Genomic DNA, 17,271 nt, shown 5'->3' on the forward strand with positions numbered 1-17,271 from the left:
CAATCTGTCCTGTCTTCTTCCATCTCAGTGTGGTTTGGCTCATCCATAAAACAGGACAGGTGCAGACTGCAACGAATAATCAGGGCTGACCTTCCCTCCATCCAGGACTTATACAGGTCTAGGGTCAGAAAAAGAGCTGCTAAAATCTCTGCAGACCTCACACACCCTGCACATAAACTGTTCAGAGCTTTACCTTCAGTCCGCCGCTACCGAGCACTGTTCGCTAAAACCAGCCGCCTCAAAGACAGTTTCTTCCCCCAGGCAGTTTCTCTGTTGAACATTCAATAGAGTTCAAAACAACAGCATACAGATGTTGCAAATGCACCTTTTTATTATATACGTGTATATTGTACATGGTAAATATGTATATTCTGTAATGCAAAAACAAAACAAAAGAGCAAAGTGTACCGGAGTCAAATTCCTTGTTTGTATGTACGAACTTGTCAATAAAGCTGATTCTGATTCTGATTAAAGGAATATTATTTTTAAATAACACCACTGTTACTTGAGTACATTTTTCTGGCTACCCTACCCACCTTAAGTTATTTTACTTAATGACCAACAAACACGTTGAAACCAAAAATGCACCAGACGCAAACACACCTGTCTGGGGTCTTTTGCTGAGCCTGTTGTGCCATTTCGAGGTCAAGTGAACATAAACAGTAGATATTGTACTTTGCAACATTCTAACATGCATACATTACCCACTGTAGATACTGGTTTGAAAGGTGTTATGCTGTGAAATACTGAGATTTGGAAATGTATGTTTCTTCTTCTGGAATTTGCTATTTTAAAATTATGTGAATACTTTAAACAATATTTATCCTTTATTATTTAAAAATAAAATTTTTAATTGACTGAATTTATGTAGTGTTTTTCAAATTATACCAACCAATTAAAACGCTTTCACTAGAGCCACATTCACCCCATCGCACTCATAAACTTGCATACACTCATATACTAATATGAAGATTAGTAGGCAACTTGAAGTTAAATGCCTTGCCCAGGGGCACATCGATGTGTGGCAGGAGGAAAATGGAATCCAACCCTCAACACTTCTGAATTCTGAGACGACTGCTCTTGCCACTGATTACATGTTTTTACAACTTAAATCAAATTAAACAGTACTACTCAAGTACTTAAGTAGCCTTTTTACCAAATACTTTATTAGTCTTACTTTTGCAAGACCCACTATGGAATAAGCGGTAGAAAATGACTGACTGACTAAAAATATTTTCAAGTAGTGCTACTCTTACCTGAATGCAATCAATTTGTGGCTACTCTACCCACCTCTGGATGTTAGTAAAACATATTTTTATGCCATTTAAACTGTTATGTGCCTCATCATTTACAGCTGTACAATGCAAACAGACACATCAATGTGGTAGAGCGAGAACCAGATGCCCTTTGTGTACTGGATCTACTCAGAGTCCAATGCAAATGGCATTGCAGAGTATGATCGACAGTTCATGAGAGTGTGCAGATACTATTTATTAGTGATTAAATATTTTAAAAGCTGCCATGTGTTTGAAAATTGCATAGCAGATTTGTATCCCAGGGATAGAAACAGAAAATTGATATTTAATAGACTTTAAATGACAGGTATTATGTGTAATTACTGCATCTCAAATTGTGTGCATGATTTAAGCAAACTAAGACAAATTAGTAGCTTGGCCTTTTAGATGAACTGATGTTGTGTCCTGAGGGAAATAATCCCAACCCATTTACCTCCTAATACAATATTCTTTCTTTGTTTTGCTACTAAGCATACTAGTTTACTTATTCCCTGGCTGATGTGTATAAGTGTTATATTGTCATAATATTTGTTTCATGAATAAATAGTGTAGTTTATCATTGTCAACCACCACTAAAGCACTTTGGAAAGCTCGTGCTAGCTGTCAGAATTATCCTTCAGAAGCAGACGAAGTAGATTAGCTTGTGAACAAATTCAAATTTAACACTATTAACTTCTAATAAAAGACTGAGACAAATATCTGACCTTCTGTTAGTGTTTTGTGCTTCTGTTATTGACAGCCTTAGGGTAAAGTAAGAATAAGTGGCCTATTAAGACTCCTCCTTGAGGGATCTGATGATCAGGAGGACTTGGAGATCTGACTAAGCTTGAAAATCCTTGCACCAGCACAATCTAATACAAGTACAAACACATCTACTTATTCAATACAAGATTTTACAGTGGCCACGTAGAAATATTACAATAACTACCAATAATCCCATTTCAGCAGGTTTCATCTTATCAAATTATGCCAATTCATTAATGTCTTTTTAAAAAAACCTGTTTGTAGCCTTTCATTTGAGTGGATCATTGCTGATAGTGAAACTCTCCCTTCTCATTTGGGTTTCTCCAACCCAATCTTTGTTCTGAGCACGTCTTGAAGGCAGAACATGGTTGTTCTGACACTGCAGGATGAGATGAGAGCACAAAGCCAAGGCTAATTAAAGCAGGCAAACTTCAGCAGCCTCATACTGACCTTTATCAAAACACTGGCATTCATGGTGGGTAAATGCAGGCACATTCCACTGGATGCTGTGCAGCGAAAGAAGTAAACAAACAGAGCCTCATTAGGTTGCACCAGGGACCATCCCATCACCCTGGTAATCTGATTCTCACACACGCACACACGCACACACACACACACACACACACACACACACACATACACACGTACACACAAACACAAAAGCACAAGAGGTTTCAAGAGGTGAATCTGTTAATGAAAGCATCACTGTTGTCTGCAAATTAGAAGCCACACTCATGTCACTCTATACAAAAAACTAAACAAATAAGTCATTTGAAGTTAGTACTCTTGTGCCATTCATGGGTGAACAGTTTTCTGTTTTCTTTATCTCTTCAGTGTCAGTACGTTCATTAACATGTGCGACTTGTCATTAAAACGAATTAAAGATTGAAACTATTAAAAGTGAGTACCCTGAGTCAGAGCTGGTCCAAGGTATAAGGTATAAGCGAACTTTGTGGCAGCTTGGGGCCCTCTAGCTAGTTTCAGGGTCCAAAGAGAAATTGAATTCTCACTGAACCTGAGCACAATGTAACTGTAAATAAATCAGCAAGTCATAGGAATATTTTTCATGCTTGCTTTAGTTTGGCCTTTAAACTTCTGGATAACAGCCTAAGCACATGTGGTTTTAATGTTTGAATTTAAATCCAAAATGAGATTAACCTTTTAACATATAATGTTTTAAACATTGGTGTGTAAAAAGTACACAACCATACACAAAAGAATGATTGAATTCACCTTTTACATTATAACAAGGAAGAGATCAATAAATATCCCTTTTGATAATTTAAACCTTGTGTTCTCTGAGCTCAAGAAAACTTTAAGAAAATATTGAAATTATATAATATAAAATAGCTTGTTTAAAATTAGCACTATATCTAATTAGTATTTATTATATGCATATTTCGAAGCAACTTGCCAAGCAAAATCTGTTATGACATATAGCCATTTTAATTGGTCATTGTGTCACTTTATGACTGTAAAAAAAACTTCTGTTAAATTCAGAATGTCAGGTTTTTTGCGACATAAAAAAATGAAACACAATAAACATTTTCAAGACTTTCTTCATATATGTAAAATGTATCATTTACAATTCTACAGAAAAGCAAACAACTCTGTCGAAAGAAAAATATAAAAACATTCTGCCTCTTTTTGCAGGAGTCAGCATTCTTCATCCTGACAATATTTTTCAAAAAGATCTTGTAAAGTTTTTCCAACTCTGTCACGTTATAAGGGCATCTCTTGTCTACAGCCCCATTAATATTACCCAGCAGTTTGTCACATTTAGTTCTGGACTAAACTAAGACTATGCAAATAATAAATTTTACTCTATGTCTTTTGTTTGTTCATCTGGATGTATACTGGGATATACAGTGATGCTGAAACACAAAATTCCTCTTCAACTTCAAGCTTAGTAGCAAACAGTTGTAAGTTTTGGGCAAAACTGACTGGTTTTTGCAACTATTCAGAATTTCATCCCGCATGATGCAGCCCCAGCTGTCTTTCTCTGTAGGTGTGGTGTTCTTTTGGTGATGTTTGGTGTTGTTTTAGTGCCAAACATACATAATGGAATGCTGTCCCAAAAGTATAAGCTTGGTTTCATCAGACCATAAAAATATACTACAAGTTTTTGGGAGATTGTATTCCCTTTCAGCTCCTTTAGTGTCTCTCTCAGCCTCTTCACAACCTGCATTACCAGTTTCAGTCCCATCTGTCTATCAGTCATGGAGAAATGTCCAGATTTTGAAATGTCACTGTTGTATCCTGTGCATTATACTGCAAATACAATATATAAGGCCTCGGATATTTTTGTAAACTTCTCCTGATACTTTTGTACAACAGAAATCCTTCGATCCTCTGCAAACTTTGGCACAAGCTAAATGATGCAAATTAAGCAAATGTCAGAAATATCAAACTAGCTAAACTTTTTCAGGTTTATTAGGTTCACTATATTTGATTCTTTGCTGCTCAGTTCGTCATGAGTTTAATTAGTCCCATTCCCCTCAGTTTCCCTGCAGCCAGTTCCACACATGTTCCCTCTGATTACCTGCCTCCCTGTTTCATTGGTCCATACTCCACCTCCCTCTGTATATAAACTTGTTGGTTTCAATTGCTCGCCGCCGATTCCTCCTGTTAATTATTTTGTTAACTACCCTGAGTTATTCCCAGTTCATGATCTGTTGCTTAGCTTTCCGTTTTGCTTCCTGGATCTGGTTTCTAAGGATTATTTGTTTTTGCTCTGTACTCTGTCTGTCAGGCTGCTTATCATCTTCTTCATTAAACTCCTAACAACTGACTATGCGGTTTCCTCGTACTGATCTGCATGTTGGTCCTGCCTCCAAAAACCCAAATACGACACGTTGTTACTGAGCTAATGATTGTTTACTTTATAATTCTGAGACCATTTTCCATTCTAAAGTATTTTGTGCCTACAAAACAAAGTGAATGCAAAACAGAAGTTTCACAATGTCATGAATCCCATTTCCTAATGTGGCAGGAATTATTGTCTCCAGCCTGGATTGGTATATCCCTCAGAGGCACTGCCAGTTTGAATTACAGTTTTTTACAGGATGAGAGCAAATATCCGTGGGTTTTAAAATAAAATGTTGGTGGCCATGGCAAAGGTTGATTCTGCTAATAAAATATCTTAAAGTGATGTATCAGTAAAGACCTGAGGACACAGTGGATGTTTTACATGCATAATTTTATTTTTTCGCCTCACTGTAGGTAGTCTTTAATGGCATGTCAGTTTAAGAAATAGAAATTAAGTAAGCAGGGTTGTATTTTTGCTTTGCAGGCAAAACACACTAGCAGAATAATTGAATGGAGAGTGAAAGCATCTTGGACGTCCACCTTTACTCGCCTAAAGCTATAATATCTGCATACTTGAATACCATAATTTTCACTTTAAACTATTTCCTTGGAGCAAAGAAATCTTGAATTTTACATGGCCCCGTTGCGCTAATGTAATTACATATGTATTTTTTAGACTCATACTGCTCAATGAAATCATGGGGGATGAAGCCTGCCGCAGAGTTAATAATAACAAAGCATATTCTTATGGGCGATTTAGAGCATCTGATTTACCTGACCAGCATAACAGAAATGTATAGATATATACATTAGAGGAGCACCTACAGAGAAAAGCCTGTATGTCATATCCACAAGGCTGTTATCACCTAAAGATTTTCCATTAAAATCCTTTTCTAAGAAGCTCTTTCCCAGGTTTCTAAGTTTCTTCGTTATCGACCTCCTTAGTCCTTCCACTGTCAAACTCAAACTTCCTGCTCACCTCCTCGTCCATCCCATTATCTACGTCTTACAAATTAAGCCAGTTGTCTCCTGTCCTCTTATCCTGAGGATATCTTTTTTCTTCACTCCATCATTCTCAATCCTGAGCTCATCTCTGATTATTGGATCAGTGCTTAGTGTTTCTTCATCATTGCGTGATGCATTTGACAATGCAGCCCCCTTGAAAAAGAAGGTAATCATTCATAGGAGGCTAGCTCCTTGGTTTAATTCAAAGCTGCGTACTTTAAAGCACAATGTTAGAAAATTGGAGAGAAAATGGCGCTCTACCCACCTAGAGGATTCCTACATAATCTGGAAAAATAGCCTACTGTTGTATAAAAAGACACTTCGCCAAGCTAGAACAGCTTATTTCTCATCATTAATAGAAGAGAACAAGAATAATCCTAGGTTTCTCTTTAGTACAGTTGCTAAACTCACACAGAGTCATAGCTCTGTTGAGCCATCCATTCCCTTAGCTCTTAGCAGCCATGACTTTATGGGATTCTTCTTAAATAAAATTGATTCTATTAAAAAGAAAATCTTTGACATACTCCCAAAGATGATTACTACTACAAATCAGAACCTGATTTGTGTTTGGACTGTTTTGATCCTGTGAAGCTTCCTGAGTTATCAGAAATATTAGCTTAATCTAAACCTTCAACTTGTATGTTAGACCCAATCCCAACCAAATTATTTAAATGTTCCCTCTGATTACCAGCCCCATTTTAGATGATTAATCTATCTTTAGTAAATGGATATGTACCACAGGCTTTTAAGTTAGCTGTAACTAAACCTTTACTTAAGAAACCTTCGCTTGATCGAGATGACTTGATAAATTACAGACCTATATCCAATCTTCCGTTCTTATCTAAAATTCTTGAGAAAATAGTTGCTAATCAAATGTGTGAGCATTTACACAGCAATGACCTGTTTGAAGAGTTTCAGTCAGGCTTCAGAGCTCATCATAGCACTGAAACAGCTCTGCTGAAAGTCACTAATAATATTATTATGGCCTCAGATAATGGACTTGTGTCTGTTCTGGTTCTGTTAGATCTCAGTGCTGCATTTGATACAGTCGATGACAAAATTATCTTAGAAAGGCTGGAATATGCTGTAGGGATCAGGGGAACAGCGCTAGGTTGGTTTGAATCTTATCTGTCTGACAGATTCCAGTTTGTTCGTGTAAATGATAAATCATCTTTAAACTCCAGGGTTAATTGTGGAGTACCACAGGGTTCAGGACTTGGGCCAATTCTCTTTACTATATATATGCTTCCAATAGGTCAAATTATCAGGCAGCATGGGATAAATCTTCACTGTTACGCTGATGATACTCAGCTTTACTTATCCATAAATCCTGATGAGTCCAACCAGTTAAATAGACTACAAGCATGTCTTGAAGCTATAAAAACTTGGATGACTTTAAATTTTTTGCTTCTAAATTCAGACAAGACAGAAGTTGTCATCTTTGGACCGGAGTCTTTAAAAAAGAAACGGCTTAGTCAATCACTTAACCTGGATGGCATTAAATTGACCTCCGGTAATAAAGTAAAAAACCTTGGTGTTATTTTTGACCAGGACATGTCATTTAAATCCCATGTTAAACAGGTTTCTAGGATGTCCTTCTTTCATCTCCAGAACATTGCCAAAATTAGAAATATCCTGTCCAGGAGTGACGCTGAAAAACTAGTCCATGCATTTGTTACTTCAAGGCTCCCTGTTAAATTAAAAATAGAATTTAAAATTCTCCTCCTCACATATAAAGCCCTTAATGATCTAGCTCCATCATACATCAAAGATCTGATGGTTCCATATGTTCCTAACAGGGCACTTCGTTCTCAGACTGCAGGTTTACTGGTGGTTCCTAGAGTCTCTAGAAGTAGAATGGGAGGCAGATCCTTTAGTTATCAGGCTTCTCTCCTGTGGAACCAGCTCCCAGCTTTAGTCCGTGAGGCAGACACCCTGTCTACGTTTAAGGCTAGGCTTAAAATTTTCCTTTTTGATAAGGCTTATAGTTAGAGTGGCTTAGTTTATCAGGGAGGGAGCCTCCCTCCCTCCCTGTTGGATGGAGTAAGGGGGAGTCAGGTTTAGCCTAAACCGGCTCAGTTATGGTTGAGGTGCAAACACACCCTCCATTTCTGCTACCTGTATGACCTCTTCTCTTTTCCAACGGTTATAATCAGTCTGACAGAGAGAGGTATCCCGATCCTTGTGGTTTTTAGTATAACAATGACAATAAGTGGGACCCTTTGTGGGGTTCCTTGAGATGACATTATTGTAAATAAGCGCCGTTTAACTAAATAATCTGAACTGAAACTATCTGTGTAGTTATGCTGCTATAGGCTTAGGCTGCTGGAGGACATAACGACCACTTTCACCCTCTTCGCTACATTCTCACACTACTCTCCAATTTTGCATTATTTGCTGTTATTTCAGCTTTTTAACCTTGTTCTCTCTTTTCTCTTCCTAGAAGCTACACCTGGCCTGGTTCTGTGTCTACCTGTGACACCTTTCTGGAGAGGGGAATCGTCCGAGCTTCTGCTGGCAACAACTTAATGCCCACCCTCTACCGATTATCCACATAGCCCTGTCTTTTAGTGTTTAACCCTTTCTCTCTCCTAGACATGGCAATTGACTGAGTTTAACTGTAACAAACTCTATGTGCTCTCTTTGAGACTCTAACCTTGAAAACTGGCTCAGAGTTTATCTGTTTGTGAAACGACTAAAGGAGATACATCCATTAACATTTACTTTTCCTTCCCATATAAAGTACTCCTGGATCAGTGCTTCTTTGTTCTCTTTGTTTCTCTGCTCTGTTCTCTCAAACCCCCAGTCAGTCCTGGCAGATGGCCGCTCACACTGAGCCTGGTTCTGCTGGAGGTTTCTTCCTGTTAAAAGGGAGTTTTTCCTCTCCACTGTCGCTACATGCATGCTCAGTATGAGGGATTGCTGCAAAGTCACCGCCAGTGACTGTCCACTGTCTCTACATACTCATCCGGGAGGAGTGAATGCTGAAAGTCACTGACTGGATGCAATCTACTGGGTTTCCTTAGATAGAAAAACATTTTATCCAATTTTAATAAATAACTAACTTTGACTGCACTGTTCATTGGTTAGGATTAATTGGAATGTATGTACCTGACTGTTGTGAAGTGCCTTGAGACAACATGTGTTGTGAATTGGCACTATATAAATAAAACTGAATTGAATTGAATTATTGTAACTGCTTCTTTTCTACATCGGATCGTACACATCAAGGCGTCCATTGGAGGTGTGGGGCAAGGTGTGGGGTTGCTGTCATATCCACAGGTCCCTGTGTAGGTTTGTGTGAGGATGCCCTCCTGTATTCACTGTTTGGACTCCTCCACAGCTCCATCATCATCGCTTACCTGCCTATCCACCTTCCAAGCTTTGTCACTTTTGTAAAATTAATTCTAAAGTGAAAAAAGTATGCAATTTTCGAAATTCTTTAAAATAAAATCTGGAAAGTGTGGGATGCATTTGTATTCAACCCCTCAGAATGGATTCTTTACCTGTTGTTGCAACTTTAAACATAATTTGTTATGATTTTCTTTTAGCAATGACTTCTTTTTGAAACTCTTCAACAAAGGTCTGATATGTGAAGGGAACAACTGATAATTGTCCTTTAATCAGATTCTCCCACCTGAGCTGTGGGTATACGTGGTTCCTCCAGAGTTATCATGTGTCTCTTGGCTGCATCTTTTAATTGATTAAACTACCTCGTTAGCATGTCATCAGGTTCTGAAGGGGCCTGCCAACGAACCATCATTTGATTCAGGTGTGTTGAACCAAGAAACACTAACAGATGCTGGATAGTGGCCCTTGATGAACAACTTAGGACTTTACTGGTTAAGGTGGTAAGTTTGCAACTGTGATGTCCTCTTTTTGAATAATGAATTGATCAGTGTTCTGTGAGATGTCCATAGGTATTTGATTTTTTTTTATAACTTAACCCTTCTTTATATGTCTCCCCAACTTCTCCCTGACCTATGTGGTGTTTTCCTTGGTCTTCACAGTGCTGTTGGCTCACATTTAATAATTAGGTGACTTCTGAGAGCAACTGGACGTGTTGGATTTATAAGGGGTATCAAAGTATTGAGGGTCAAACTTCCATTTGATAAAAAAAAAAAAAGAAAACCCTTTTTTCCTTCCATGTAACGGCTATGCACCAGTTTTGTTTGTCAACCACATCAAATCCCCCCAAAAAATACATTTAGGTTTGATGTTTCAACATTAAAATGTGAAAAAGTTAAAGAGGTTTGTACAGTGTACATATAAGACATAGTTTTCAAAAATAAAGATGTTTACTTCTCTGTCTTATTGCAGTAAAGAAAAATGATTAAATAAACTTTAAATCTGCCACCTGCTGTAGTAGGTGGAGATTAAAGGTTCATTTTCAACTTCAGCAAAACCGATATCAATAAAATGACTCACACACTTTATTATTCAGTCAAATTACTTAAGGAATAATTTGCAGGCATGCATAGTCCAAAGGAGGAAACTGTGTGTGCTAGATTCTTCTCATGGGGCAGTTGAGGGAATGAATTACAGCATAGCCTTTCACCTGCTCTACTCACTCTGCACCCTGGCACATCTCTCTGACCTCAGCAGGCTACCATTGAAGATTAGCCAAAGGGAAGATATAACTCACTCTCTAAAAACTCTGACTATTTCCTCAGCCCAGGAAATGATATTTTGAATAAATTTAAAGAATTTCAATGTTAGCCTTCACCTTTTCACTGGTTTATATATGCTCTCACAGTGTTCTTGGATACAATATTAACTGCTTCTGTTTTTCAACAGAGACCAAAATGCCAACATCTTGTGTCAAGACAAAGCTTTTATTCCCTTAAGTCTGTTGAAGTATATATAAAAAGAAAATGATGTAACATGGATTTGCTTGTTTTAAAGTTGATTTGTTATTTCTTGTAATATTTGAGGAAGTATTGGTTTTTACAGCTATTTTTATTGCCTTTTCTGTTTTTCCATGTTATACATAGATAAACCTAGTAATTTAAATAAGTGTTAAAAAGACATAACATTTTTGTCCCACTGTTTGAGATTAAATCAAACTAAATTTTTCTGGTTTTAGGCAATTCAGGATTACCAAAATCACTACCATTTGCTATATGCAAATAAAATAATAAAATTATTTAAATCTTCAAAATGAGAAGTTTACATTAAATTTCATTGTATGTAGTAGTGCCTTTTAGACTGTATGAATTTGATTGGGCATTGCATTACATACCTGCTTAAAAGTTGTTAATTTTGAAAAGGTACTTTTAATCTGACAAAGTAGCCTCATGGAATGCATTATATAATTTCATGGATCTGGTTGCAGTAACACAGACAGATAGGCTCACAAATATACTGTGGCCATGCACCACAACATAGGGTAACTGGTAAAGCCTTGTGTGGCAACACGAGGGGGTGAATGTTTTTAGATGATCTGCCCCTTTACATTTACTTCAATGAGCAGAGTGAAAAGAGCCAACAACGCCGCCTTGGGAATTGCACCCAGGGAAATAAATCTAGCACCAATAAGGCACCCAGGTTACACCAATGAGAGAGTCGTGATTCCACAAGTTAAAACATTTATTACAACCTTTCTTTAAAATAAGAAAAAAAAAAAAGAAACCAAACACTAAATTTGCAAGGGAGGGAAAGTATGTAAGACGGAGGCCTTCCAGCAGGGAGAGGCCATCTGAACAGGAGGACTGGTTCCTTAGCTCAAGTCAGAAAAATTAAACTGGATCAACCTAAATCACCTCAGACATTTGTGGACATGCACTCATCGTGACAAAACTCCAACACCAGCCACTTACACAGCACAAAGGACCAGTACCCTTCCTACAATTTCCCTTATATGCTGCTAGAATCGCCTGAGGAAGGAAATGATTCTACCACACCCCAGCAAAAGCAGAGAGCTTGTCCCAACAGAATAAGGGTTATTGGCTCTGTACACACTGACTCAGCAACCAGCTCAAGCTTGAACCATAATCATGACAGGAGGCATGGAAAGATGCAGACGAAAGAGCCTCCCTCCCTTTATACCCACAGCACCCCTACTGGCAGTTAATTGGGTGCACAGGTGCATTCAATCATGGAGAGCAAGGTTCAGTCATCCTGCTACACTTGTATAAAGTGAAAACCTAGCATGCTGATTGGCAGTGTGTGACTGTGCTAAAATGAGTTCTTTAATGAGTTGATATTCTGTTCAGTATTACATTAAGATTGATATGATTCTTGACATATTTGTGTTTCGTGGTAACTCTTTACATTGAACAATCTTATTCTCTTCATTTTCTTTGAACACAAGGATAAAATTAAGTTTCAAATGCTCCAAACACAGAAGGAACATGTCCTGTTAGACTAAATATAAACCCCTTCTGCTCCCTCTTAGTTTTCGTCTTTTTAGAGGCAGCTGTGCAGAGTTTCTTCTTTAACCTATAGTATTATATATTGCTTAGTTTTTTTGACTTCTTTGCAGGTTGACTTTTCTTTACAGATAGACAGGAACCCTGCTGGTTCCTGTTGTGTTACTGTAAAGGTACAAAAAAAACTCCTGCACTCCAAACGTTACTGCAATAAATATGTTAAAAGATACATAGGTAAACAATATTCAGTTCTAATTAATCTGGGTCATGATAAGACAATCCACAAGACAATCCTGTTTTTTGTGTTTTGGTTTCAGTTTTGTTTGTTTGTTTATTTTGATCATTTACTTGTTCTTTATTTATGTTTATTTTCATTTTGTTTTTCTGTGTTCATTATTTTGGGTGGGGTGTTTCCGTCTTAGTTTATTCATTTGTGTTTAGTTTCTTAGTTTAGTCTTGTGTTCTGTTCTTTGCGCATTAGGATTTAATTCTCTTAGACCATTGTTAGTCTTTTCTCCTTGGTTAGTAGTTTATTTGTGTGTTTGTTGGGGTCCCTTGGTGTTAATTAGTCTCCCTCTCTCCGCTTCCCTACTTTCAATCTGCCACAGCTGTTTCACATTTCCTCTGATTAGCTCTTTTGGTTCCTTTGTCATTTTCTACCCCTGACTCACACTGTGCAGCCTTCATTGTCATCGTCACCATCTGCACCTGATATTCAGTCATCCTCACAGTCACCATTTGCACCTTCATTTCAACCAGCATCATAATCATCACCATTTGCACCTACTGTTTCATAATAATCATAGTCTTCATTATCTCCATGCTCTTCATCATCACCTGCCTTGTGTGTGCAGTCTACATCATTGACCTCTCCTTCCCTACCTCCAGGAACTCCTCCACAGCCTTCTATGGCTCCACTTTAGCATCTTGTTTCTGATCTCGAGTTCTTTGAGGGGGTCGAGGTGGGATCCCCTCCATTTCCTGATCCCAAGTTCTCCAATGAGGGGGTCCAGGTGGGCTTGTATCCATCTCCTGATCCCGAGTTCTTCGAAGAGAGTGTCTAGATGGGCACGCTTTCATCCCCTGTTCTCCCCTGTGCTGTTCATCAAGGTTCATCCATGGAACTCCACAGTGGGTTCCAGAATGGGGTGAACCAGTCTCCAGGCCTTCAGTGTAAGTTCAAACATCCTATGGACCAGTCTCCATAGCTCGACAGTGGGTTTTCCATGCCTCTTGGTCAGAAGCCTGACAAGATTCTCTGTGGGATCTCTATGCATCCTGAGCGGCCTCCTCAAAAAAGGCGGTCTGTTGGTTCTGCATGAAAACTGATAAGCTTCCTGACAAAGAACTCCAGGGGTTTTATTATTAAATCCTTCACTATACTCATCCCGAGTTCATGCTGCACTTCAGTCCTACTCAAAACCTACGCAAAAGGACATTATTTGGGTCAAGATTTGAGCAGGGATCCATCATTTGGGGACCTCTGACTTAGATATTGCTCTTGTATGGGAGGCAGCTCTTCATTTTGTGCTGACCTGTTTTTGGCAAAATTACTGAGAGGTTGCATCTGGGTTGCAGCTGGGAGATATCCTGAACATACTGCTCAGATTCTCTTTCTTTCACTTCAGTACATAATCATAAGAGGTATTATCATACCAGAAATCAAATCAATATTGAGCTTTGTTATCAAAAAAGAAGCTCTTACTGAAATGTTCTGTAGAAAAAGATTTCGAGCTTGCCATTGATGTTTTTAGCTTGAGAGCCACTGCAATCTGTTCAGATTACACCCATGTGCTAAGTTAACGATCGGAAGCTTTTAAGTGAGCTTTTACACAGACTCAGTGTGTCTCTTTTTGTCTCACATCAGACCAACAGGGATTCAATATTTCCAGAGTCTCATTAAGTGTTGGCAATTTAGCCACTATAACATGTCTTTAGCATGTGTACACTTAAAAACCCTATAGGACATGACATGGACTGTAGTTTTGTACACAGCAGCAAGAGCAAAGAGCAATTATTCTTCATGCATCCCCTCACTCTGGTGCACAGCACATCACAATTTTTATTCAGAGAGAGAACTTATCATAGCTACTCAGCCTCCCATTCTTTCTCTGTTTCTTTTACAGAAAAAGAAGGAAATCACCAATGGAACACAATTCTAAGTGCTAAACTGCCAAGGTATCCGATGCTTTCCCCTGCAAGGATATGTAAAGCTCAGTGTTGAATTAAATTTAATTTGACACCTTTCCTTCTTGTATACAAGGAAAGTAAAATAGTAAGTAAAATAAAGTAAAATGAAAAGCCCTAACATTTAATATGCAATTTTGCTTGATACCATTATATATTAAAAAGTTGTACATTTGTAAAGTTTTAGTTAATTGAGCTTGACAGACTTTGACCGAGACAGAAACTTCAGCCTTTTGACATTTTGCGCTTTGTGATAAGACAACTAAACTCAAAACAGCTGAGCTGTCTTGCATATAAAGTAGGTCTGGAAGGACATGCAACAGAGTTACTGATTCAAGAAGGCAACAAAGTAATGTGGATTCATGTCGGCCTTGTTTTAAAATTGTGAATTAACCTTTGTTTTTACTATGTGGTTGCTATAACATCACAATAAATAATGCATTTCATCTGTGTGTTATGATTTGACCTTCACAGGTCGAAAATTATATCTCATGCTTACTTTAATCTTCTTTGAAACCAGGTGCCCATATTGTGCGTGGAGGTGAGCCTGACTATTTCTAGCCGATATCTCTCGACCTCCCACACACGCTCAGGCTCCTTCCCCACCAGCAAGGTGACATTCCATGTCCCTAGAGCCAGTTTAAGCATCCAAAAATCTTGTAGGGTCTCCCATGGCAAACAGGCTTTGGGTGAAGGGTCAGACAAAAAGCAATTCAGACGCCTTCATGATGAACATTAGAACGAGGCACTTACAGCAGACCCAGGGTCCCACCCTGAAGCCAGGCCTGGGGTTGGGACTAGTGGGCGAGCGCCTAGTGGCTGGGTTACTCCTCGCGGGACCTGGCCGGGCCAAGCCCGAACAAGAGATGCGAGGCCATCCCCTAGTGGGCCCACCACCTGCAGGGGCCGGTACAAAGGGGCAGTGGACCAAGATGGAGATCTTGACGACCCGATCTCCAGATGCAACAAATGTATGAACGTTAAATTAAGCTGTAAAATAGTTGAGACTTGACAAGCAAAAAAATGACTTAGGAACATCTTTGACATTGAGAAACATTCGTGTCTTGCAGACTTTTACTTCTATGTCCATCTTTTTTGCCAGGGTATGACACCACTGGTAGGATATATATGTAAATAGCAAGCACTTGTCTTGGCCCTTAGTTGACTTATCAGTACCTCCCTTGTCCTGTGTTGTGGCTGATTATCTTGTGGACTAACAAGGTCCAACTTTATATATTGTACCATTTCTCAATTTATGCTATTTTGCCATTTCAGGTATTTTTCTCCCTCATCTGCAAAAAAGAAGGGGGTGGCTCTCACCCATCAGAAGTTTTGCAGCAATCAAATTAGCTTGTAAGTGTACTCAATTTGTTGGCTAAAAGAATGTGATGGAGAAAATGTTATTTTACAAGTGCAGTACTTGTCATCCAAGGGAAAAACAGGTTTATTTGGAGTTGATAACAACTACAAATACAGTAAGTCATCAATCCCAGTTTGTTTTGTATAGCATTGATTCACAAGCTTTAAGAAACTGAACAGTTCTAAGGCTTTTTTGGTACAATATTACCTGTTATGGCCTTATGACATGTTGTAAGAATGACATCTAAATGAAGCATTAGATACTTCAATGGAAAATGAACAATGTCCATTGTGTTTGATAAAACTATCAGTGGTAGGCTAACTAAAGATAATGCAAACACACAGAAAATCTTATATTAGACTTCAATACCTTTCAAGAGTTATCAATAACTCAAAAAATTTGAATAAGAAAATATGAAAAATATAAAGTTTCTATAAATATGCAATAGGTTTTCAATATCTAGTTTTCTGAGGCACTAAATTGAAATAAGAAATAAAGGCTTGAAATATTTCACTCAATGTGTAATGCATCTAAACAATGTGCTTTCTCAAGTTCCAAGTCAGCCCAGCTGTCTATCAGGAAGATCTCTCCATGCTTCCCTTTGTTGGCAAACATTCTGTAGATGCTGGTTTATTTTCCAGCTGGACCTGGTACCTGGTCACACTGTTAAAAGTACCAATACATAGTTTAATTACTGTTTATTATTATGCTTGATTGGCCAGAAAACCTATGGTGTATTGTCAAGAAGAAGATTATAGAAATGTCATAGTGTGCTGGTTTGATGGTAGTACAACTTACAGACAGGGCTGTGGAAGCAGGTTGGTGAGTAAAATAGTATTTAATTTAACAAACAAGCAGAATTACAGGCTGATGCAGGACTTGGAATGCAGGCAGGTTTACAGACATGGAGCAGTTCATAAACAGGAGGAACCAGTGATGAGCAATGAAAACCAGAGGGTATAAACACTGAGGTAGGGTGGAGAATCGATCGTTGAACAAGGGGGGCTAATCAGGAGAAATGTGGAGCAGCTGGTGACAGGGATAATGCAGGGCAACAGAAGAAGGGAGGCTAATTAAGACAGATGAGTAGTCAGTCCAGGAAGTGACACAAGAATGAATCATGAACCTAAACTACAATGAATTAACTAAAGTGACAGCAACAAAAGAACAAAAACAACAGGGAGGAAATCTAACAAAATATACAATAAATGTACATAATTATAAAAAATAACAGCAAAAAGAAGAACCTAACAGGAGAATAAGGAAATTAAAACTCCTAATGCAGGCAGATCATGATAAGAGACACCAGAACCAACAATGCAGACAACCTGAAGGCTGCTGTTAAAGAATGTGGGACACCTTAGCAGTGCCACAGGTTGATCACCTTCAGGCAATAATTAATGCGGGGAAAAAAAAACAACCAAATACTGAGTGTGTATATAAATACACTTAAGTAATATTCTAATTTTCTTAGAAAATTAATTTTGGGGTTTTCAATAGC

The sequence above is a fragment of the Girardinichthys multiradiatus genome, chromosome 22 (genome assembly GCF_021462225.1).
Source record: "Girardinichthys multiradiatus isolate DD_20200921_A chromosome 22, DD_fGirMul_XY1, whole genome shotgun sequence".
NCBI lineage: Eukaryota > Metazoa > Chordata > Actinopteri > Cyprinodontiformes > Goodeidae > Girardinichthys > Girardinichthys multiradiatus.